The sequence below is a fragment of the Micromys minutus genome (assembly GCF_963924665.1).
Source record: "Micromys minutus genome assembly, chromosome: 4".
In the NCBI taxonomy this organism is placed as follows: Eukaryota; Metazoa; Chordata; class Mammalia; order Rodentia; family Muridae; genus Micromys; species Micromys minutus.
Genome location: NC_137973.1, coordinates 29,360,585 through 29,384,240, shown reverse-complemented (window position 1 = coordinate 29,384,240; position 23,656 = coordinate 29,360,585). Strand labels below are relative to the sequence as shown.

General features: G+C 39.6%; 1 pseudogene across 1 annotated transcript in view; it reads right to left on the bottom strand.

Annotated features, from left to right (window-relative positions):
• The window catches only part of LOC308420025 (TD and POZ domain-containing protein 4-like), a 37,741-nt pseudogene extending 14,550 nt beyond the window's left edge, over positions 1–23,191 (bottom strand). Inside the window, exon 1 of the transcript in view lies at positions 22,149–23,191. The product of the transcript in view is annotated as a TD and POZ domain-containing protein 4-like (transcript). The remainder of the gene's footprint in view (positions 1–22,148) is intronic.
• Positions 23,192–23,656: the final 465 nt, after the last annotated feature.

Here is a 23,656-nt window from a genome sequence, read left to right as displayed (position 1 = left end):
GAAATTAAGAAAAAAAATTAAAGATTTTCTAGAATTCAATGAAAATGATAACATGACATATCCAAACCTATGTGATGCAATGAAAGCAGTATTGAGAGGAAAACTCATACCTCTGAGTGTTTCCAAAAAGAAACTGGAGAAAGCAAACACTAGCAATCTGACAGTACAGTTTCAAGCTCTAGAACAAAAGCAAGCAGATACACCCAGGAGGAGTAGACAGCAAGAAATAATCAAACATAGGGCAGAAATAGACCAAATAGAAACAAAAAGAACCATCCAAAGAATCAACAAAACCAAGAGTTGGTTCTTTGAGAAAATTAACAAGATTGATAAACCCTTAGCCAGACTAACTAGAGGGCAAAGAGAGAGTATCCAAATTAACAAAATCAGAAAGGAAAGTGGAGAAATAATGACTGAAACTGAAGAAATTCAAGAAATCATCAGATCCTACTACAAAAGCCTATACTCAACAAAGCAGGAAAATCTGGAGGAAATGGATGAATTCCTAGACAAATACAAGATACCAAAGTTAAACCAGGACCAGGTAAACCATCTAAATAATCCCATAACACCTAAACATATAGAGGCAGTCATCAAAAGCCTCCTAACCAAAAAAAGCCCAGGTCCAGATGGGTTCAGTGCAGAATTTTCTCAGACAGTTATTGGTGACATAATACCAATAGTCTCCAAATTATTCCACAAAATAGATTCAGATAGAACACTACCTAACTCATTTTTTGAGGCTACATTAACTCTCGTCCCTAAACCACACAATGACACTACAAGGAAGAGAACTTCAGACCAATCTCACTTATGAACATCGATGCAAAAATACTCAACAAATCCTTGCAAACAAAATTCAAGAACACATCAAAATGATCATTCACTATGATCAAGTTCGCTTCATCCCTTGGATGCAGTGATGGTTTAATATAAAAAATCCATCAATGTAATCTATCATATAAACAAACTCAAAGAAAAAAACCACATGGTCATCTCACTAGATGCTGAGAAAGCATTTGACAAAATTCAAAACCCCTTCATGTTAAAAGTCTTGGAAAGAGCAGGAATCCAAGGCCTGTACCTAAACATAATAAAAGCAATATACAGCAAACCAACTGACAACATCAAACTTAATGGTCGGAAACTTGAAGAAATCCCACTAAAATCAGAGACTTGACAAGTCTGCTTACTTTCACCCTACCTATTAAACATAGTACCAGAAGTCCTGGCCAAAGCAATTAGACAGGAAAAGGAAATCAAAGGGATACAAATTGGAAAGGAAGAAGTAAAAACATCACTATTTGCAGATGACATAATAGTGTACTTAAGCAACCCCACAAATTCCACCAGAGAACTCCTACAGCTGATAAAAAAGTTTAGCAAAGTGGCTGGATATAAAATTAACTCAAAAAAATCAGTAGCCTTCCTATATTTAAAGGACAAACATGTGGAAAAAGAAATTAGGGAAAAGATACCCTTCACAATAGTTACAAAAACTGTAAAATACCTTGGTGTGACTCTAACTAAGGAAGTGAAGGACCTGTATGACAAGAACTTCAACCCTTTAAAGAAGGAAATCGAGGAAGATCTCAGAAAATGAGTAGATCTCCCATGCTCATGTATTGGAAGGATCAATATTTTAAAAATGGCCATCTTACCAAAAGCAATCTATAGATTCACTGCAATCCTCATCAAAATTCCAACCCAGTTCTTCATTGAGTTGGAAAGAGCAATGTGCAATTTCATCTGGAATAACAAAAGACCTAGAAGAGCGATATTCATCCTCAACAACAAGAAAACATCTGTGGGAATCACTATTCCTGTCCTCAAGCTATATTACAAGGCAATTGTGCTGAAAACTGCATGGTACTGGTACAGTAATAGGCAAGTGGATCAATGGAATAGAATAGGAGATCTAGAAATGAGTCCTCACATAAATGGTCACCTGATTTTTGACAAAAGATGTGTAAACATTCAATGGAGAAAGGACAGCCTATTCTACAAATGGTGTTAGTCCAAGTGGCACTGAGCATGCAGAAGAATGAAAACAGACCCTTTTTTATTTCCTTATACAAAGCTCGAGTGCAAGTGGATCAAAGATCTCCACATTAAACCAGGTACACTGAAACTATTAGATGAGAAAGTAGGGAAAATCTTAGAAGTCATAGGCACAGGAGAAAATTTCTTAAACAGAACACCAATGGCTTGAGCTCTAAGGTCAAAGATTGACAAATGGGACTTAATGAGATTGCAAAGTTTCTGTAATGCTAAAGACACTGTCAAGAAAACAAAACGGTAGCCAACAGAGTGGGAAATGATCTTTACTAACCCCACATCAGATAGAGGCCTAATATCCAAGGTATACAAAGAACTCAAAAAGCTAGACACCAGAGAATCAAACAACCCTATTAAAAATGGGGTGCAGAGTTAAACAAGAAGTTCTCAATCGAGGAAAAGCGAATGGCTGAGAAACATCTAAGGAAGTGCTAGACATTCTTAGCCATCAGGGAAATGCAAATCAAAACAACCTAGAGATTCCACCTCACACCCTTCAGATTGGCCGAGATCCAAAACTCAGATGATAGCAGATGCTGGCGAGGATGTGGAGAAAGAGGAACACTTCTCCACTGTTGGTGGGGTTGTAAACTGGTACAACAACTATGGAAACCAGTCTGGCAATTTCTCAGAAAATTTGACATAGTACTACTTGAAGTTCCAGCTATTTCACTTCTGGGCATATTCCCCAGAGACACTCCAATATACAACAAAGATGCATGCACCACAATGTTTATAGCAGCTCTATTTATAATAGCCAGAAGCTGGAAAGAACCCAGATGTCCTTCAGTAGATGAATGGATACAAAAATTGTGGTACATTTACACCTTGGAGTACTACTCACTATTAGAAACAATGATTTTTTTAATGAAATTATTAAGAAAAAGGATGCATCTAGAGAATATCATCCTGAGTGATATAACCCAGTCACAAAAGAACAGACATAATATGCAGTCACCGATAATGGGACACTAACCCTAGAAAGCTCAGAACACCCTAGAAACAAGTCACATACTTTGTGAAGTTCAAGAAAAAAAAAAAAAAAAAAAAAAAAAAAAAAAAAAAAGCAGGTCAGCTTTTCACCCTGCGTATTCATTAGCTCAGCTACCCTGATTTATGTGATTGCGTTGCTTTGGCTGTGATCTGCGAATGCTGTCTTTATTTTATGTTTGTTGACCAAGATCTTACTTTCAAGACAACAACTATGCTTTTCATTTTGTTTCAGCTTTTAACAGTGTTTTTATATTTTAAAGGCCCTGTACTCTGATTAGCTTTTAATTTTCATCAAACTCCCCTAATTTCGCACCTGTTTTTGTTCAAAGGGGTTTCTGATAAAGAACACAGTTAAGAACTCAGACATAGAGAAACAAATTATGCATTTTAACTATTTGTCTGAACCTTCTAGATGTGTATTAAATAAATAAAGGAAAAAAAGAGACTGTCTTTAACAACTTTCATTAAGCTGAGTTGCATAGGAAAACTCTGCAAAGGTTGATGTAACCTTGGAATTTACATCACATCCTTTTGTCTGTAGATTTTTCCATTGGTTTCATATGGGAACACATATCTGTTTTGCCCTCACATTCTGGAGCATGATGCTATTTTATAAATTGAGTAAATGTGTATTTGGCTTTACGTATACTCATCTTTACCGATATAAATCAAAGAAAGCGTTGTCACAAAATCATCTGTTCCCTCCTCACACCTCCAGATGTAATCATCCTGGAAGGAGCCCAGGAAGAGGTATGTTTTGACATTTCATAATGATGTCAGAGAAAATGATTCCACACATGGGCATAACTGTCCTCTCAAATTTTCAAGACACAAATAGGCATTCTTTCTCATTTTAACATGTATACTTTTTCTGTTTTAGAAATATTTATATGCGGAATATTCATCCTATGAATATTCTTTTCACATTCAGGAAACCTGACAAATGAATTCTTGCTTGGACTTCATCTTCCCCAAATTTTGTGTTTTCACCACTTGACTCAAAACAATAAAACATTCTTCAAGCTCCTAAAAAAAATTCTGGTGTAATTCTGATTGGTCTACTTTTACATGTTACTTGATTTTTTTCCCCTTATAGATTTTAGGATTCTTTCTATGTTTTGAATATTCTGTGTTTTGACTATTATTTGTCTGGAGGAGTTTCTTTTCTGGTGCAATTCATTTGGAGTTTTCTAGGCTTCTTTTAAGCTCATGGTCATCTAGTTCTTAAGGGTAGGAAAGTTTTCTTCCATGATTATGTTGAAGGTATTTACTATGCCTTTTAGTTGGGAGTCTTCACCCTCTCCCACACCTATTATCCTTAGGTTTGGTCTTTCATTGTGTTCTGGATATTTTGTATGTTTTGGGTTAGGATCTTTTTGGTTTTTATATGTTTTCTGACTATTGTGTCAATATTTTCTATGGTATATTCTGCCATTAAGATCCTTGCTTCTATCTTGTTTAGTCTGTCGGTGATGCTTGCATCTATGATTCCTGATTTCTTTCTAAGGTTTTCTATTTCCAGGGTTGTCTCTTTTGTAATTTCTTTGTTGTTTCTATTTTTGTTTTTAATTCCTTCACCTGTGTTTGATTGTGTTATCCTGTGGTTCTTTGAGTGATAGTTTGTTTCCTATTGAAAGGTTTCTATTTGTTTATGAGTGTTTTTGTAATTGTTTAAGGGAGTTTTTTATGTGCTTCTTGAAGATCTCCATGATTTTCATGAAATATGATTTCAAGTCTAAGTCTTGTTTTTCTGTTGTGTTTGGCAATCCACTACTTGCTGTCATGAGAGAGCTTGGATCAGGTGTTGCCAGGTGGTCTTAGTTTCCATTGCTTAGGCTCTTTTGCTTTCCTCTTGCAATCTTGTTATCTATAGGTGATATTATTGTCTCCTACAGGAGACTGTTTGTCCTGTGGGTCTGAGGGCCAGTGGACTGAGGAAAGAGATTGCTTCTGGGTACTTGGCACTGTGCATGCAAGCAGTGCATTCTGATGGAGGTGATTCTGTTCTGGTTTTTGTGGGGTCAGGTTGGAGACCTCTTGTGAGGCTGTTCTGGGAGTTCAGCCATCTGTGGCCTATTCCTGAATCTTGAGTGATATCTGTCCTCTGAGAGCTCCAGTCATTCCCTCCTGGGACAGCTGGTAGGGTGTGTGGCAAGCTCCCTGTGGGCTCAGGTTGAAGAGCACTTGCAAGGGTGTTCTGGGGTCTCAACCATCTGTGAGCAGGCCTTGAGTCTTGATGGTGGTCACCTGGCCCTCTCACTGGGCCAGAAAGAACCCAGTCTTAGAATGCATCACCCTATCTACCCTCTGAGGTAACCTGGCATTGCCTCAGTGGACAGCTGGTGGCCCTATGTGGCAGGCTTAGGGCTTACCGTGGGTTCAGGTGGGAGAGCAATTGCCCTTGTTCTGGCGTCTCAGCAGTCTGCAGGTGGGTCCTGATTCTTTTACAGTATAATTTCTTATAGAAAAAGGTGACATTAAAAGACAGTTAAGATGCTGTTGTTTCTCACACACCTTGGCAAAACCTGGGACACAGTGCCTGTTGTTGGGAGACACAATGGCATATGGGAAACCTACTTTTTCCAGGATGAAAGACTATCCTAGAAGCCCACAGTCATCGGTTCTCAGAGAAAACAATGGCTTGTAATAGGCAGATATCAAGTGATTACATAGATTTGAAGGACATTAATGTTGTTAATCTATACCAATGAGGCTGTTGCACGTCTGGAAGATATTGCAGTAATAACAGATTCTGTGTTGAGTTGGATAACTTCGAATTTGTCCTGTGTTATTTGACTCTCATTCTGTGGATCCTTAACCATGCTTTAATTTTTTTTTAAATTTAACTTTGGTGTCGTCTGTCCACTTTGAGAAATGTTACAAGGTACTGCCATGTGAAACAGGAATCATGGTTCATTTGTGATTCCTGGAATCTCCTCCTGGAGAATTCAATGAATCCTTTTTTGACTTATCAGTAGTATAAACAAATGAGAGCAAGATGCATGCAACATAAATACCTTCTCCTCATTCTTGTCTTTTTCTTCTTCATTCTACTTTTTCTCCCCCACCTCATACTAGAGACTGATCAAGGCATTCCTAGGCAAGGAGATTTACTGAAGGATAGATACTTAGCAAGACTACTTTCTCAGAAACACCTGCAGCATTCTAACTCTTTTAGAATCACATTTCCCAAACACTATGCATCTTTCATGAAAGGAACTCTAATTCATGGCCATTGTGGATGCTGATTAGATGACTACTAATGACATGTCAGGTAAAACACAGGAACACAGTAATGAAGATGTCACTAAAAAAGACAACATGGAGAGAGCTCTGTTACTTCCTGTTCAATTTCCATATCAGGTGAGAACTGTTCCTAAAAGGACTTTGCATTAAGAAAATTAAAAATGAAATTTGATACAGCACAGTTTACAGAACTGTAGATAAGGGATTCTGGGAAGATGGTAGCAGCATGCTGCTGACAATATCCTAAAACGAAGGTCTGTGCTGAAAATGAGTATGCTAGTCAGAGCCTAAGCTGGTCCATATGGGAACTTCTAGGTTAGGACATAGATAGTGACAAACTGTCAAAAAATCATGAATAGAATCATGAAAACCCGTTTAATCCCTGCTAAATTATTTTAGACCGCAAAAGCTATAGAGAGTGAGCTAGACTTTCAGAGTTGTTTCTTCATCCCTAAGAAAGTAGCTGGGGTGGACTGAGAAAATGGCTCACAGGAAAAGCTGCTGAATACCTTTCCAGTCCCTGGCATGCACAGGATCTCTCTCAGCAGTCTGTAACTTCAGTTCCCGGAGATCTAAGAGATTCCTTGGCATTTGAGGGCACCATATGCACATTCTTCACAAGCACAAATAAGAATTTAAAGCAGTAACTGTCAAGATGATGGTTTAGGGGAAAGGAGAGTTACTGCTCATAAGGGTGTGGTGGCTTGAAGTTTCAACACATACATTCTATATCCACCATTGATAAGTATATACAGAGCACAAACTGAACCAAGTGGATTATGAAAAATTAATTTGCACTTGGCATGGTAGTGAACTTGGGAGGCAAAGGCAGACAACTCAAGGCCATCATTGTTTACAAAGTTTGGCCAGAACTGCTAGATTACAGAGAAAACTTTGTTTTAGAAAAAGACATAATGAATAAATAAGATCCTGATGTTCATATGAGTAGAGGGTGGAAATTGAAGAGTTAAGGGAGGGGTTATGTGAACAGGATCAGATAAAACTTTATTTATTGTAAAATTTCCCAAATACTATTGAAAATATAGTGCTTCAAAAGTTTTAAACTATAACCAAAGAAGAAAGATTTAAACATGATGTTATTTATAGAGTTTGTTCACCTTCTGTCTTTATCTTGCAAGGTCCTCAATAAACCACCGAACTGATTACTCAGTATTTACAAAGGAATACATGTTATGACCCACTAAAGATGTCAGAAGTAGAAACCATGTCCTCTGCAGGGACCTCTCTTGGTGGAGGCTGCTTGGTGACACTCCCATCCTCACCTGCACAGTGCACAGCAACTGAAAACTCAGGCACTGGATTTTATTACCACATATGCTTCCATGATCTCCAGGACTTCAGATAAGGAGTCAATGGTGGGGCCCTATTTCCACTTGCTGGCTGAAGCATACCACTCTCTATCTTCTACAAAGGATCCTTTCCTGAAGCACCACTCCAAATACCCAAAGAGATCTTAGGGCATACTCAGCTGCTCAATTCCACATTTCTGTGGAAGCAGCAGTGTTGCTTTTCTGACTGGGATAGACAGTGGGATATGTGGAGCTTTTACAGTGAGTCTGTGGAAAATCATTGTGGTCCAGGCATTTCATCAGCTGTAAGTACTTAAGGGAAGGTGGAAAAGGCTAGCTTTAGCAGTAAGCTACCTGTTATCTACATTGCTGTAAACAGGTTTCATTTTGTCTTCCCCTTGTGAAGGCTGGATAAAGCACCAGAACAGACTCATCAGCTGTGACACAGAGACACACTAATACAGATGATGTTAAGAGAAGAACCTCTTGAGTGGAACTGTCTGTACTTTTTACTCAGTTTTCATACTGGACAAAAAATGCTGTTTTAATTAAGAAAAATGAAGTATTTATATACTGGGAAATACACACATCTGCAGGCAGGGAATTCTGGGACTCAGTGGTGATCAATCAAAGGCCTCAGGGGGTCTCTGATACCCACTGAATATTTAAGGCGTCTTTATTTTCTGCACAATTGTCTTTATATGTGTGTGCTTTCATGTAAGCATGTTTGAATCTTGCAAGAGACAAAAATCAGTGTCCCCCTACATGCTAGGCTATCTCTCTACATTGTCACCATCTTTCTCCCTTACTCTGTTCTTTTTGTGCCTTCTTCTTTAGCCTCCCATAAAGACCTGGACCCACCAAAGAGTCAGTACATCTCACTGTGTTTCTGTGATAGATGTTCAAAATGGTAGTTCAACCCATATTTAATTGAGAGATGTAAATTTATAATATAATTTATGAAAGACCAAAGTGTAGCTGTGGTGATTTCTTCTCCATTGCTGTGAAGAAATGCCATTATCCAAAGCAACTTGAAAAACAAAGGTTTTGATACAGCTTCCAGCTTACATTCAGTAATGAGGGAAGTCTGGGCAGAAACTTAACCAACACAAAAACCAAAGTAGAGACACTGAGCAGTGCTGCTTACTGGGTTGCTTTTTTTTTTTTTTTTTTTTTTTTTTTAGTCTAGGACCACCTGCCAAAAGGTGACAATGCCCCCAATAGGCTGAGCACTTCCATAGCAATCATTAATCAAGAAAATGTTGTAGGCAGGTGTGTTGGTCCATGCATTTAATCCCAGCACTCATGAGGCAGAGATTGATCTGTAGTTTAGAGGCCAGATTGGTCTACATAGTGATTTCTAGGATAACCCCACCTATCCACCTATGTATAGATAGCCTGAATTAAAAGAAAAAAAGCAAAGCAACAGGTCCAGGCCCAAAGTGGGATCCAGTCCAAGTGGAGAGACTCCATGGCCTGACACTATTACTGAGGGTATGGAGTGCCCACACAAAGGAACTTATCATGACTGTCCTCTGAAAGACCCAATAAGCAGCTGAAAGAGTCAAATGCAGATATTCACACCAAACCAATGGACTGAACTTGATGACCCTTATGGTTAAATTAGGGAAAAGCTAAAAGAAGCAGAGGATAAGGGCAGCCCTGTAGGAAAGCATCCCTGTAAGAGGACAAGCAGTCTCAATTAATCTGGACGACCGAGATCTCTCAGACTCTGGATCACCAACAAGATAGCATCCACTAGGTGATATGAGGCCCCCAACACTTATAAAGTAGAGGATTGCTGGGTGTGAGTTCATTCAGAGAAGATACACTTAATTCTCAAGAGACTGGAGGTTCCAGGGAGTGGGGAGGTCTGAAGGGGCAGGAGTGGGTGTCAGTGGAAGCATTTCTGTGGAGTCAAGTCAGGGACATAGGGGATATGGAACAGTCAAAAGGTAGACCTGGAGGGGGATAAATCTAGACTCTAAAAAAATTAAATAGACTTTAAAAAAGAAAAGAAAAACAAAACAAAAATAAGTGGAGGGGTACAGGGAAGATAATGCCTCAGAGACTCCCCTACAGATAATCTGATGGAAGCATTTTTCAAATGAGGTTCCCTTCTCCAGATGACCATGGCTTGTGTAAAGTTCACAGCAAATCCACTAGCACAGCTCTTAGAGAACAGGGTTATTTTAATTACTGCTCAATAACACACTGCAGTTTAGAGCACTGACTGTTTTTCCACAAGAATCAAGTTCAGTTCACAGGACTATAATGGACACTCTTAACTTTTTTTTCTCTATTTCTAGGGCATCCTACACTCTCTTCTGGATTCCTCTGGTACATGGCACAGGGTTGCTACACAAATATAAATTAGAGAAAACAATAAAATAAATAAAGAAATAATCAAAAGAAAGTTCAGTAATTTTTCCTAGCTCTTTGCACATCTGTGAAAATGTAATTTTCCAGTCAAAGTCTAATGGCAGGTGGGAAGTCAGCTTTTTCTGGCTTGTCTCTTGTTCTTTGATGGCCAACACAAATTGGACTTTCTTATTAACAAGTTAAAAGAGATGGAGTTGGAGGTACAGTAGGACGTACTGAGGAAGAACGTGAATAAATAGGGACAAAATGTATTGTGTCCATCAGTGAAATTCTCAAAGAATTAGTGTATATTATGTTGTTTCATCTAAAGATAAAGGGAGAAGGAATATGTTTGGTGGATGTGTAGTCAGGTATAGGAGAAGGGGGTGCCTCCACAGGTCCATGCTGAGGCATTCATTCCTCCTGAGAAACCAACCACACAACAAAAGTACAGAATATAATATATTCAGGGCATAGTGAGGGAAGTTGAGAGGGTAGTAGAGACTAAGAAAGGCAGAGAGAGAGAAAGAAAGTAGAGAGAGAGACAGAGACAGACACAGTGAGAGACAGAGAGACACAGAGAGAGAGAGAGAGAGAGAGGAAGAAGAGGAATAAGGCCATGAGCATGGGAAGAGAGATGGGGGAGGGGAGTGGGGAAAGGGGAAAGAGGGAGAGGACAGAACTAGATCAAGAAGGCAAGAGAGAGTAGAGGGGGGAAAGCAGTCCCTTTTATAGTGAGGCAGGCACACTTGGCTGTTGCCATGTAACTGTGATGTGGAGCTTAGACAAAATGCTAACATATGGAAGAAAAGTAATCTAAACAACCAACAAAAATCAGACAGGATATTATGAATAAAGTCTGCTCTTCCACTGTCCATGAATACAGAAGTAGGGAACAGGCACACCAGAAGAGGGCATTAGATCCCTTACAGATGGTTGTGAGCCACCATGTGGTTGCTGGAAATTGAACTTAGGACCCCTGGAAGAGCAGTCAGTGATCTTAACCACTGAGCCATTTCTCAGCCCAAAAAGATTAGTTCTAACATTTGTATTGAAAATAAAATCAAGATATCAAGCAGATAATGCAAAAAAAAAAAAAAAAAAAAAAAAAAAAAGCAAAACAGGGAATTATTTTGTTATCACATTGTGATATAAAATTCCCAGCCCAGATTGCCCTGCTGATTCCATTTGGCTTGCTCTTAAGTAGGAGAGACAAACCAATTACTTTAGATTAGCTCCTCGTCCTACAGGCAGTAACTTCTACACATTCATTTAATCTTTTAGGAGTTATAAGTAATTAGGATTTTCTAGGAAGACATAGAAGCAAATGTAAAATGTAAAAATTGAACTCCAATTCTCGAGTCTTAAGCAGGATCTGAACACATTGCACTGTTCTAAAGGCCCAAAGCACCTGAATCTTTCAATAATTATTTTCCTTCTTTATTACTATTTCCTGTTTGTTTCCTTTTTTTCTTTAATTATTTGAGAAGGATTTTCTCTGGTCAAGTGAAAATCAACCTTCCAAATGCTGTTTCTTTAATATAGTTATTCATGGTGGGTAAAATCCAACCATAAAAATATTTTATTGCTAATCTGTAACTATAATTTTGCTGTTACAAATTATAATGTAAATATTTAACATGCAGGATATATGATATTTGACCCTTTTTCAAAATTGAGAACCACAAATTGAGAAACTCTTCTTTCGTCCATGTTGTCCTCAGTTTCATTCTGAAGTCCAGGATGGTCTTGAACTTTCCTATCTATTTCTAAGAGCTTGAGACAAGAAGGTTGTTTCATTTTCTAAGTGGACAATGGCATCACAGGAGTCCTTATAATGGGAGGAAAAATGGAAAGAGGCAGAGAAAGGACAGCAGCCAAGGCTTTCATGAGTCTGGCTGGGATCCCAAGCTAGGCAGTGTGGCACCATCTAGAGGCTGAAAAGGACAAGTCTCCAGTATACTGCTGAGATCTCCATGAGACACCTGAATCTCTGCCTTTAGTCCTATGCATTATGAGAAATAACTAAGCTTGTCAGCCTTTTACCTTGGCAACATTATCGGACTAACTGTGCTCTTTTGTCTTTTTGTTCAGTGCAGTGTGGTGAGAATATATTCATCAACATGGTCAATAAAATCTGTGACTCTTCCTTGGTATTTAAGCAGTGACACCACAACAGCATTTCCAAAGAAATGGAGGAAACTGTTTTAAAAATAAAGAGAGAATATACGATATGGTTAAGATAGTAGGGATTTAAGAACTGAAATGTCAGAATAACACAAAGGACACACAAGAGGGCATGTAAGAATGTGAGAATCTGCTGTTGCTACAGATACATCTCCCTAAAACCTGGTAATTAGTCACAAGTGTCAGGATAGTACACTTGAATGGTCAGTTTAGGTGTACATGTCATCTTCGAAGACTGACAGTTTCTCAAAACAACAAGAACAACCACCAAAACAACCAAACTACCAAACCAGTATTCTGTGTTTTAGCTATTTGTCATGAGTCCACAAGTGCACAATGTTGCTTTTCAGTGTCAGTCACAATGTTATGCAGGGTTGTCTGGAGTGACAGTCACAGTGAATTTTCTCTTGAATTAGACAACTGCAAACCTTGTCTGAAGTCTTTGGCTTCTCCAGTGTCTCCTTCACTGCCCTGGAATTTCATTCACTGAAAGTTTGTATTATTGACTTATTTATAGACATTACAAGAAGGTGCCAGTGAAACTGAGGTTGCTATTCACTGTGGCACCTAGAGTTCTCTTATGAAAAACTATGGGCAAATATATATCTAAAGGAGTCAATTGTAGGAACAGGTAAGGGCCAGGTGCATTCAACTAAATTAATTATATTCTATTAATTATATTATTTCTATTATGATATAAATAATACTATTCTAGAACCTGAAAACAGGTTTTGTGCCTGCTGGGCAACATGCTTTAATGCTGGTCCATGTATCCTTAGATTGAGAGTAGTTCTCATAACGCTTAGAAATGTGACACCTGTGACACAACATTTTTAAGGAAATACATGCGAATGTATGAATGTTCCCAACCTTTGCTGGTGAATTACAAGGAAGACAAAATTCATAATAAATTATGTTCCACCAATGTAAGATTCCACTAAGACAAAGTTCATTTAAGGGACAAGGGACATAATAAAAAGCAGAGAAGTAACATAAATTATTGTGTATTTATTCAATTACTCTATGAGATCAAAATTTCCTACGAATATATTGATTAGGAAAAAGAACCATAACTAGTATACAGCTTGGTGCATATTTCTCTACGTTAGAGGTTCTGGGAAGTTAGCACCCAAGGTGGAATAACATGGATACTGAATCTCCCTGAATCTATACAGGAAGCACACAAACAGCTTCCTCATGGACTGAGGCTGACCTTGTTCCCCACAGTTCATATGGTGAACTCTGTCTCCTAAGGTGATGTTAAGCAAGACAAGTCTCAACGGGGTAATGTGCAGAGTGAAAGACATTAGAAGACTCCATCTAAAATGGCATGCCTTTGTCAAACCCTCCCCTCAAGGTTCAGGGAACTAAGAAGGAAAGGAGGAAGAAAGATTGTGAGAGCCAGGGAGGATAGATGACCAAAGAAAACAGTTCCTTTCTGAGAGAACAGGACTGAGTCATATATGAACTCACAGAGTCTGTGGCAGCATGCAAGGGGCCAGACCAGGTGTCAGAGCTGGAGCAGTGAATTGGACACAATCTCCTATCCATGACTAAGATGCTCTCTCCAACTCATACCTGTCTGTAAAGAAAAAAAAAGATTTTTTCCAACAGACTTTCCCTGGTTAAATAAATAAATGACATTTAAGAGTAGTCCCCATATGAAGTTGATGACCTACACAAAAAAGCTGAAAGTAGTTTTTTCTTACCTCTCAGTTTTTTGCTTGGTCATTTTCTTTCTGTCTAGACATTTTGCTTGTATGTTTTGGTTCATGATTTTGCATTTTATTGGATTTGTGTGTTTGTGTGTGAGTGCATGTATGTGTCATGTGCTTTTTCTTTGTTTTTTTTCATGCTGGTTTTGTTTGTCTGCATGTCATTTAACTGGAACAAGTGAGAACTGTGCATTTGGATGAGTAGGGCATTTGTATCAGTAGCAAGTTGGGAGGGGCTGGAAGAAGCTGGGGGAAGGCAAATCTTAATATATTATATGAAAAAATTATATTCAATAAAAAGGAAAAAAAGTTGGGCCTTTGTAAGGTAATTTGGCTGTATGGTAATCCTCAGGGATAAGGAAGTACTCTTATATAAAAATTCCATCCAGGAAACCCAACACACTTCAGATAGAGCAAGGATTTGGAGAGAAAGAACAACAGGATTGACCCTGGGTTTGGGGCCAGGTGTGGCTATTTGAGCTACTATCACAGAGACAAAGAGGAGGAAGGACATGAAAAAATGATTGCCAATTGGCTCTTCTACCATTATATCTCTTATAGAAGGTGCCATTTATGAAGAATTGCATGTGCCAGGATCTTGATCCTTCCTGACCCTCAGATTGTAGGAATAAATTCCATGGTTTATAAATTATACAGTGTAATGTAATTTATTTTACAAGGAAAGTATGTCATCTTAGTTCCAGTAAGACAAGATAGAGCTAGAGAGCAGGTCCAAAAGACTGCAAACATTTGCAATAGAGAAGATAATAAAATACTTCCATGGACTCCCAACTTAATATTAGGAATAGTCAGGATCCAGACTGGAGACAACTGAGTGTTGGAAGATGTAGAAACAATAGCATCAGAGGCTGAAATTTTCATTCCATGGATCAAAGGTACAAAGATGAACCTAGAATTAGAGATTGTGCTCTGCTAGCTCTGTGCCCCAGAAGCTCTCAGAATTCACTTGTCAGTTTCGCCTTTAACATAGCCTCATGCTGAGAACAACCACAGGTGTGTAACCAGAACCAAGTGTGACAGGGTCTGAAGAGATGACTGTACCGGCTGCCATTCAGTAGAACCCGGGTTTTATTCCTAGTATCCAAAGGCAATTCTCAACCATCTGGATGCCAGTTTCATGTAATCTAGCGTCCTCTTTTGGTTTCTGTTGAGAGACCAAATCTTTTAAGTTCAGACTCCATTTTAGAGAACTTGTGTTCAGGTAAACTAACAGGCCAGTACCTAGTATTAGTTTCTAAGTTCCCCCCAACAAAACCCAAGCCTAGCTCCAGTTTGTAGGCTGACCCAACAAGTCCTGGCCTCCAGGTTCATCCTCTCCAACAAATCCAGCATTTCCAGATTAATCCCTAACATCCCTCCCCTGCCTAACAACTACCAATGCAGAGGGAAGCAGAAGTCAAGTTTATGGTTTGACTCCTAGCATCAGTCAACTAAGTTAAAGGCCATAGTAGCTTTCCAGTTAGATGCTTGAGAGGCCAGAACCACTAACTGCCTTTTCCCTTGCCCCCTGACCCTGTTTGTTGTGTTCTATAAAAGCTTACTCAAATGGATGTTCTGAGCTCTTCTCTACCAAAACAGTTCACTGCTTGTTGACAGTACACTGAGAGTGAGCAAGCTCAAACAAAGGCCTGTTGTGATTTCCATTATTTGCTCCTGTTGGGTTCCTAACAAACTTTCCTGGTCCCACAGAACACCCAGCCAGAGCTCAGGAAAGAAAGAAAATGTTGCTACCATCTCTGACCAGCAGAAAAGGAGCGACAACACAGCGTTCTTCTCAAAGAGGTTTATTCAGGACACTTACAGCATGCAAGTGAAAATCTTTCTGTCCCTTTCTGTCTCTCTGTTTCTCTTTCTCTCTCTCTGTTTCTCTTTCTCTCCCAAGCACAGTCCCTTTTATCCTCTCTCAACTCCACCTCCTCAGTCCATGCTTCGTGGCTGCAGTTCATAGGTCTGTGTCATCTGGCCTGATCTGGAGTCATGGGTGCTCCTGCACAGTTTGCACGGTGGGAGTGGCTAATCTCAGGGAGGGGGGGCAGGAGAAGTCAGGTGCTAGTCACAAGACTAGGCCGGAGACCCAATCGCCAACTTTGAACTGCCGCCACACCTGCTCTCCACAGGAAAAAAAGAAAAAAGGAAAAAAAAAAAAAACAGTAAGGGTTAACCTTACTAAGGTTTAATCTCAAAAGCTGAAAATGTTCTAGGCCTACATTAAATATTTTGGAGGACAAGAGCTTCCAAGACTAGGCCTAGGTTGCTATGTGAAGGCAGAAAGCGTCAGAGATGACAATAAATACTTATGAATAATAGTTACGTTTGCCTTCAAGATGTTAGAAAGTAAACTGTTCTTTCACCTCTGCAGGTCAGTCATGTTAAAGCAACTTTAGTTTAGATACCAGTACCCAGAGTTGTGAAAAATTTCCGTCTTCTCTACAGTATAATCTGTGGTAGCAACCACAGGTTGTGTGTATAGTCTCTCACTCAGTCAGTCAGTCTGTATGTCTGTCTGTTTATCTTTCTCTGTCTCTCTGCATCTTCCTCTGTCTCTGTCTTTCTCTTTCTCTCTTTGTGTGTGTGTGTATGTGTGTGTGCCTCTGTGAACTTCTCTCAGTTTATTCTCTTGAAATGGATAGTTGCTTTGTCTGATGTGAGGACTTCCCAGGTTCAAGACCAGTCTGCCTCCTGTTTGGTACAAAATCACTTTGGGTCTTACAGCTTACCCACACAATCACACCAGTGCCCAACACAAAGTCCTAAGCCTGTGCCACTCTGTTAGTCAGATTTGTTGAGCAATGCCTATGATTCCTGCCCAGGAGGTCTTAGTTCTGTGAGAAGTAACTATCATCTTCCAGGAACTAAGAAAGAACAATTTTAGAACACCTTTCCGACAAAGAGTTTGTGCAGTTATCACCTAAAGGCATTTCAAATGTCACATTTGGCCTGGGCTTCTAATGAAGAGTCAGTGATGCTAATAGTAGCAATAAGTCTGAGAAAGGAATCAAAAATCAAAATCAAATGATTGGTTTATCCTGTATTGAGCCAAAAGCAGTACTAGAGCCAGACACACAGGAGAACAGGGAGTGGCTGATATAGCCTGATACAGTAGTTACTTCTGTGTCCTCTAGACTGTAGGCTTAAGACATAAAGAACTGGAGAGATGAGAGATGTAGGCAGAGTTTCACACTTCCTTTTATATAAGGGCAGTAAAAACAAACTCTAATCTTTGATATCTGTTGAATATATGCTGCAGCCCTTGTAAAACAGCAAAATCTCTCCCTTTTCAGGACCAGCAGAGTAAGCATAACAAGTTCCAAGTCTGCAGAGAACAGAACTCACCAGTGGAGGATAGAGATGATGAGGAATTGAAAAACTGAACCCACCAATTAAAGTGGTTGGATTGAGAAGCATCTAGGATATTCTTAAAGTACACCCTTAATGACTCTGAAAAAGGATTTCCAAGGAAGATTTCCTGTGAGTGAAGTACAAGACCACCGACCATATGGGGAGGAGTTTGATAAGGTCTATGAGTTTAATTGGAATGACATAAAGGAAATAACAAAGCCATCTTCAGAGATTTGGGGCTCTGCTTTCTGCCCACCATGTAAGAACTCTTCACCTACCATTCTTTTTATGAACCCCAGACTTCTAACAAGTAAGGAAAATGCTGCTTCCCTGATCATGTTTATGACAGAAATTAGTTTAAGACAAGCACAAGGGTAAATGATATGTGTGCAAGAGATTGACATGGTCCCTTCATTTATGGAAGTTTGATCCCAGTTACCAAAGTACACTGGTGATGGTTCTTCCTGTTCCTATCTGGACTACCTGTGTACTTAAATCCCAAAAGGGAAGGCATACCTTTCTTTATAAATGTTTTTAAGTAGTTAGATCCAGTTCAAATATTTTTCAGGTAGAAAAACATACACCCACACACCTTTAATCTGAGATTTGAGGCAGAAAAACACAAACTTGTAATCCAGATCTTGAGACTAGAAAACACATCCTTATCTGGAGCTACACCTTCTTCTGGAGGCCTATATAAGCACATAAGAAGGAAAATCTGTGTGTTTGCCTGCTTACTTTCATTTTGCTAGCAACTGTGTTTCTTCACTGACATTAGAACCTACTTGAGAATTTCAGTGTGTACTGAAGTGTAAGTTGTCTTTATGTAGGTGAAGGCAAGCATAAGATAAAACAAGGCCAGTCATTGGACGAGAAGGAAGGGTAGGTGGAAACAAAGTTTTTGGAAAGGGAGAAGCCAGAGCTGGGAGGAGGAGGAGAAGATGGAGAATGAGGAGGATGTCCCCGACCCATGTGGCTACCAATTCAAGAACCTAGCCAGACGTAGTGTGGATTTTTAAAATTACACAGAACAGATTCCAGTGTTGCCTTCAGACAAGTCAATTTTAGTCCATCCAGCTCTTGATCTGTGTGCCTGGGGAGTACGGTCTGAAAAGGCAGTGAACACATAGGTATAAAATTCTGCTAATTTAATGAAATATCTGGGCTAGCTTTTATACCTGGTGTATGGGAGAGGGTGGTTTGGGGAAAGGACAAAGGGAAGAAGTACTGAAGTGGTGACAAATGCCTTCGAACCTTATCAGTTAGATTAATAGACTGCTGATCACATTATTCCTGAGAAGCCAGTTCTATGGCAAAGAAACAAAACTCTAACTGGCTTTATCATGACTCATCTTTATTTCTTACTCTAGTTGAGTAAGAATAAGTCTGATTTGGGTAGAGAGTGGACCCATTTTTGCCATATTCTCTGATAAAAGAATAGGATATGGGCAATGTTATACTGCTCATTATCCAGCTTGGGAACCCTCAAAATGTATGGAATTGGCATAAAACAGACTTTTTGATCAATGGAATCAAACTGAAGACCCAGACATAAATCCACACAAATATCAGTATTGAATTTTGGTTTCAAAATGCCAGAAATATATATTGAATCTCTTTAACAAATGGTGCAGGTAAAACTAAATGATTGTATGTACACTGTTAAAAAAAAAAAAAAAAAAAAAAAAAAAAAAAAAAAAAAGAAAAAAGAAAGAAAGAAAAAGGAAGTCGGGAATAGCACTGGAGAAGCCTTTCTGAGCAGAACATTGATAGCGATAACAAAGACCAACATTTAGTAAGTGGGACCTCATGAGACTGAAAAACTTCTGTAAGGAAAAAACACTGTCATTTGGACAAAGAAGCAGCTTAGAAAATGAGAAAAGATTTTACCAATTCTTCATCTGACTGAGGGCTAATATCTAAAATGTATTTTTTTACATAAAAAACCTGATAACTGGTTATTTCTTTACTGGTGAAAAGAGATGATTCAATCCAGATTAGAATATATTAAAATCAGGGTTACTGGGAAGTTTCTGTCAGGCTGGCAAGTTCACTGGCACAAAGAAAGGAGGCCAGGGATGTTGACATTGATAGGGGTAGGTAAGGAGAAAGAATGGGCACATGTGCCAGAAGGAGAAAGAGGAAGGAGAGAGAGGGGAATAGAGACGGGGGAGGGAGAGAGGGAAAGGAGAGTGCTCAATAATATCTGATATATATATAGCCTCTGGGGAAAGGGCAGCCTATTCCTTGGGCTGGTAAATACAAGGTTACAGTCGTGTATGTTAGGTAGTGACTGAGGGATGCTGGAAGAACCTGGGCCGGGTTTGTTTTCTATGTAAAATATACACTTCAGTCCTTTTCCTCAGAATCTGAAAGCAAACAATATAAAAAACAAAACAAAACAACCCCTGGATTCTGGTATCGGCCTGAGCCCAGAGCTGAACCATAGCCAGAGCAATCTGGACTCAGACCCCACTGATAGAAAGCCAATCTCACAGGAGTGCTGACACATTTGAGAGCCAAGGTGAGACCACCACTGCTCAAATTTCTGGCCCAAGAAAAACATACCCCCCCCCAGCCTAGCCCAGAGCCTTCAGGACACAGGAACCAAGAAGCAGTATGGGACAGGATCCTTCTGCTTTAAGTCTGTACCCTGTGCAGACCCTGTGCCACAGCTCTCTTTACCGAGACCATCTGGGAGGTTGCTATCCCCCAGTAGTGTTGATACACAGGCTTACTTGAGGGTCAAGCCACTGTCAGAATCAGCAAGAGCAGCTAACAGCAGAAGTAAGCAGATGGCTAGAGGCAAGAACAAGTTCCTAATCAACAGAAACCAAGTTCAAAGGGCAGAACTCAGTTCTGCCACCACAGCAAGTCCTCTATATCCCAACCCAGCAGAGAAAGCAAGATATTGATTTAAAATCACAACTCATAATGGTGTTAGAGGAGGTTAAGAAGGTCATAAATAACTCCCTTAAAGAAATACAAGACAACACAAGGAAACAAGTAGAAGCCCTTAAAGAGAAAACACAAAAATCAACCAAACAGGTGAAGGAATTGAACAAAACTACCCAAAATCTAAAAATGGAAATAGAAACAATAAAGAAAACAGACAACACTGGAGATAGAAAATCTAGGAAACAGATCAGGAGTCATAGATGTAAACATCACCAACAGAATACAAGAGACCAAAGTGAGCATCTCAGGGTCAGAAGATACCATAAAAAACATTGACACAACAGCTCGAGGCACTGATGCTGTGGGCAAGATACAAGCACAAAGTTTGAACCTAGTGATCCCCTTCCCTGCACCCAGCCATGATTCTCAGGTGGGCAGAGATGTGGGCAGCACCTAACAGCTGGTACAGAACCCATCTCTCAAATCCCTGCCTAGTCACAGCATCTTCTGACCGTGGGCAACAGCAAAGTCTGAGAGAAGAGTCTCAGCACTAGTTCAATACTTTTGATCCAGACTATCTGTTGCATTCAATATTTGCATGTAAAGGTGTTTGGGAAAGATGTAGATAGTTACATACTCTGTTGACACTCTGCCACTATGACAAGTGAATATAAGATGGGGAGCTGGAAAATATGGAGGAACAGTGCTGTAATTATAAGAAGGAGAGGCAGAACTGGAAATGGGATGGAGGTGACAGTTATGAGTAAAGGCTGTGTTGGGTGGGGAACATGTGTGCCCCAAACCAAAGGCACCTAAGTTGGCAAAGGAAACACTACTCCAGTTCAAATTACATGGTCTTCGTACACTGAAAGTGGCAGACAACCATAAAATAGTAGCAGCCATTTAAAATCTCTCCATCAAAAAAATAAATAAAAGATAGAGAGAAGGGCCAGCTGTTTTTCACGCAAAATTCTACCAGCCATTTCAAGAGGAGTTACTGCCTATACTCCTTAAGTTGTTTCACAAAATAAAAACAGAAGGAACTTTGCCAAATTTATTTTATGAAATTACAGTTGCACTGATTCCCAAACCACAGTTCAGTTTCATTTATGGACTCTGATGCAAAAATACACATTCAATAATTGCAAACAGATTCTAAGAAAACATTAAAGCAATCATTTACAACAAAAAATAGGTTTTGTCTCACTAGGTGTAGAAATGCTTCAATATAAAAAATAAAAAAATATAAGTGTCCACATAAACCAACTGAAAGAGAAAAACAAACAAGAAGGAAAACAAAACAATCATTCAAATGAGTCCAGGCAACGTCTTTAAAACGGCATTCCTTCTGGTGAGACTGGGCAAAGGTGGTATACCTAAATATATTTATGGTAGTATAGAACAAGCCCATAGTCAACATCAAATTAAATGGGAAAAAGTCAAAACTATTGTACAGAAACCAATAGCAAGTCATGATTTCTCACTCTCTTAAAAATATTAAATGAAACTATTAAAGTCTTAATTAGAGCATTAAAACAGCTCCCAATCAACAGGATAAATACTAGAAAGCTGGAAGAAAAAATGTTTAATTTAAACAATACACATAAGTTGGGTGAAAAATTATATATCTACATTAGTACACATGTTTGATCATCTATTCTGCTCAGTCCAATGCAGAGAAATTTCTCCAAAAAGGCTCAGCTGGGCTGTGCTTCAGGCAAGTTGAATACCAGTTTCTAAGGCATTAGACAGCAGGGTAAATGTCAAGGAGAGTGTTGCAGACTTCAGTGCTGCCCTTCCTTCATCCACCATATTAACGTATCACAGGTGTTTTAGCCTGAGCCACCATACTGCCTTTCCCACTGTAAATGTTCCAGCCATACATTGTCTAACCAGAAGTCACTGGTAACAACAGTGGTTGTTGCTGTTGGAAGACACGTGTAGGTCGTGTCTGTCCAGCTCTGAAAACCACTTTAGTTGTTTTAGTTACAATTATAATTAAACTCTCTGGGTAGAAGACACTGAGTGGAATGCTTGAGCCACCAAGTGAGGATGTGACTTTGAAATTAACTTCCATGCCAAGGTCTCAGAGACCTCAGATTCATGAAGTGCAATGAAATCCAGGGTCTGAGTCTTCAGGTGCTCTGTTCTGTGGAGGTCAGCCAGGATGAGAATATGTGCAGCATTCTCCACAGAGAGGTTCCTGCAGAGGACATCCTCACACATGACCTTCAAGCCCTCCAGTCCATACTTGTCAGCAGCAGCTAGCACACCAACTGCCATGGAGTGGCTATAAAGGTGTGGTGCCACCTTCCCTGTGTAAATGAAGCCCATTATCTCCTTGAAGACTCCGGGATCCAGATCAGGGATCTCAAAATGGTTCTTTATGCTCTCCTCCATTTCATGTTCAAACATGGCTCTGAAGACTGGAGAGCGAGCTGCTAGGATGGCCTTGTGAGCCCTGAATTCCTGCCCAGCTACCACCAGGCAGCAGTCTGTGAGAAGGGACTTCTCCCATAGCTCCCCTAGGTCATCTGTCAACATGTGCCTTGGATCCTTGATTGCAGGTGCCCTGTTCTGTCCAGGCATGCTAACAGAGGCTCCTACTATGCTCAACTGGCAGCAGAGGGTGAGCCGGTCTTCAGGAAGAAGACAATGTTGATGGGAGAGAAGAAAGTCTCGAAGTATAAACTTATCGAATCCCCCAGTTTCATATTGCAGAAACCTCATGGTACCGGGGCTCTTCATCGTTTGACATTTCTCTCCTTTGGCATTTATGATCCAGAACTGGAACTTTCCCCAAACTGGACTCTCTGGACAGCTGAGCAGTACCACGTAAACTGACAGATAATCTTTGCTTTCTACATCAATCCCATTTGGGTGCACTCTCAAACACCATCCCAGTTCCTTACCATTGACCTCTAATGAGAACACTGGGCTTGTAATCTTTTTCTGAATTCCCTCCATGCAAAAGGAAAAGTTGGTAATGTTCCACTCATAGCAGAATTTCAGAACATTGATATGTGTATAGCCCCAGCTCATGACTTCCAGGTCCTCAAACATTTCTTCTTGAGGTTCTTTGGAGGTTAAAGTTGATCTGAAAGAAGAACTAGAAGTTATTTACTCTTCATCTTAAAGGATACAATTACAAGTACACTTTAGATGTTAGTTTCAATTTCTTCTAAATTGCCCCCTCTATGATCTTGGATACTTGTATTTTCGTGCAATTTTCTTTCTAGGTTTTAACATTTGTTCTTCTAAAAACAATACAGATTCATAGTGACTGTTAAAACTCTCTGTCTGTCTCTCTATGTTTCTCTCTGTTTCTCTGTCTCTCTCACTTTCTCTCTCTCTTCTCTCTCTCTCTCTCTCTCTCTCTCTCTTTCTCTCTCTCTCGTGTGTGTGTATGTGTATATATAATCTATAAACTATATACTAATCAATAAAAATTTCTATTCTACACTCTGGCTGGTCCCAGAGTTGAAGGGATGACTCAGCACTGACCTTCCAGGCCACCCCTCCCACCTT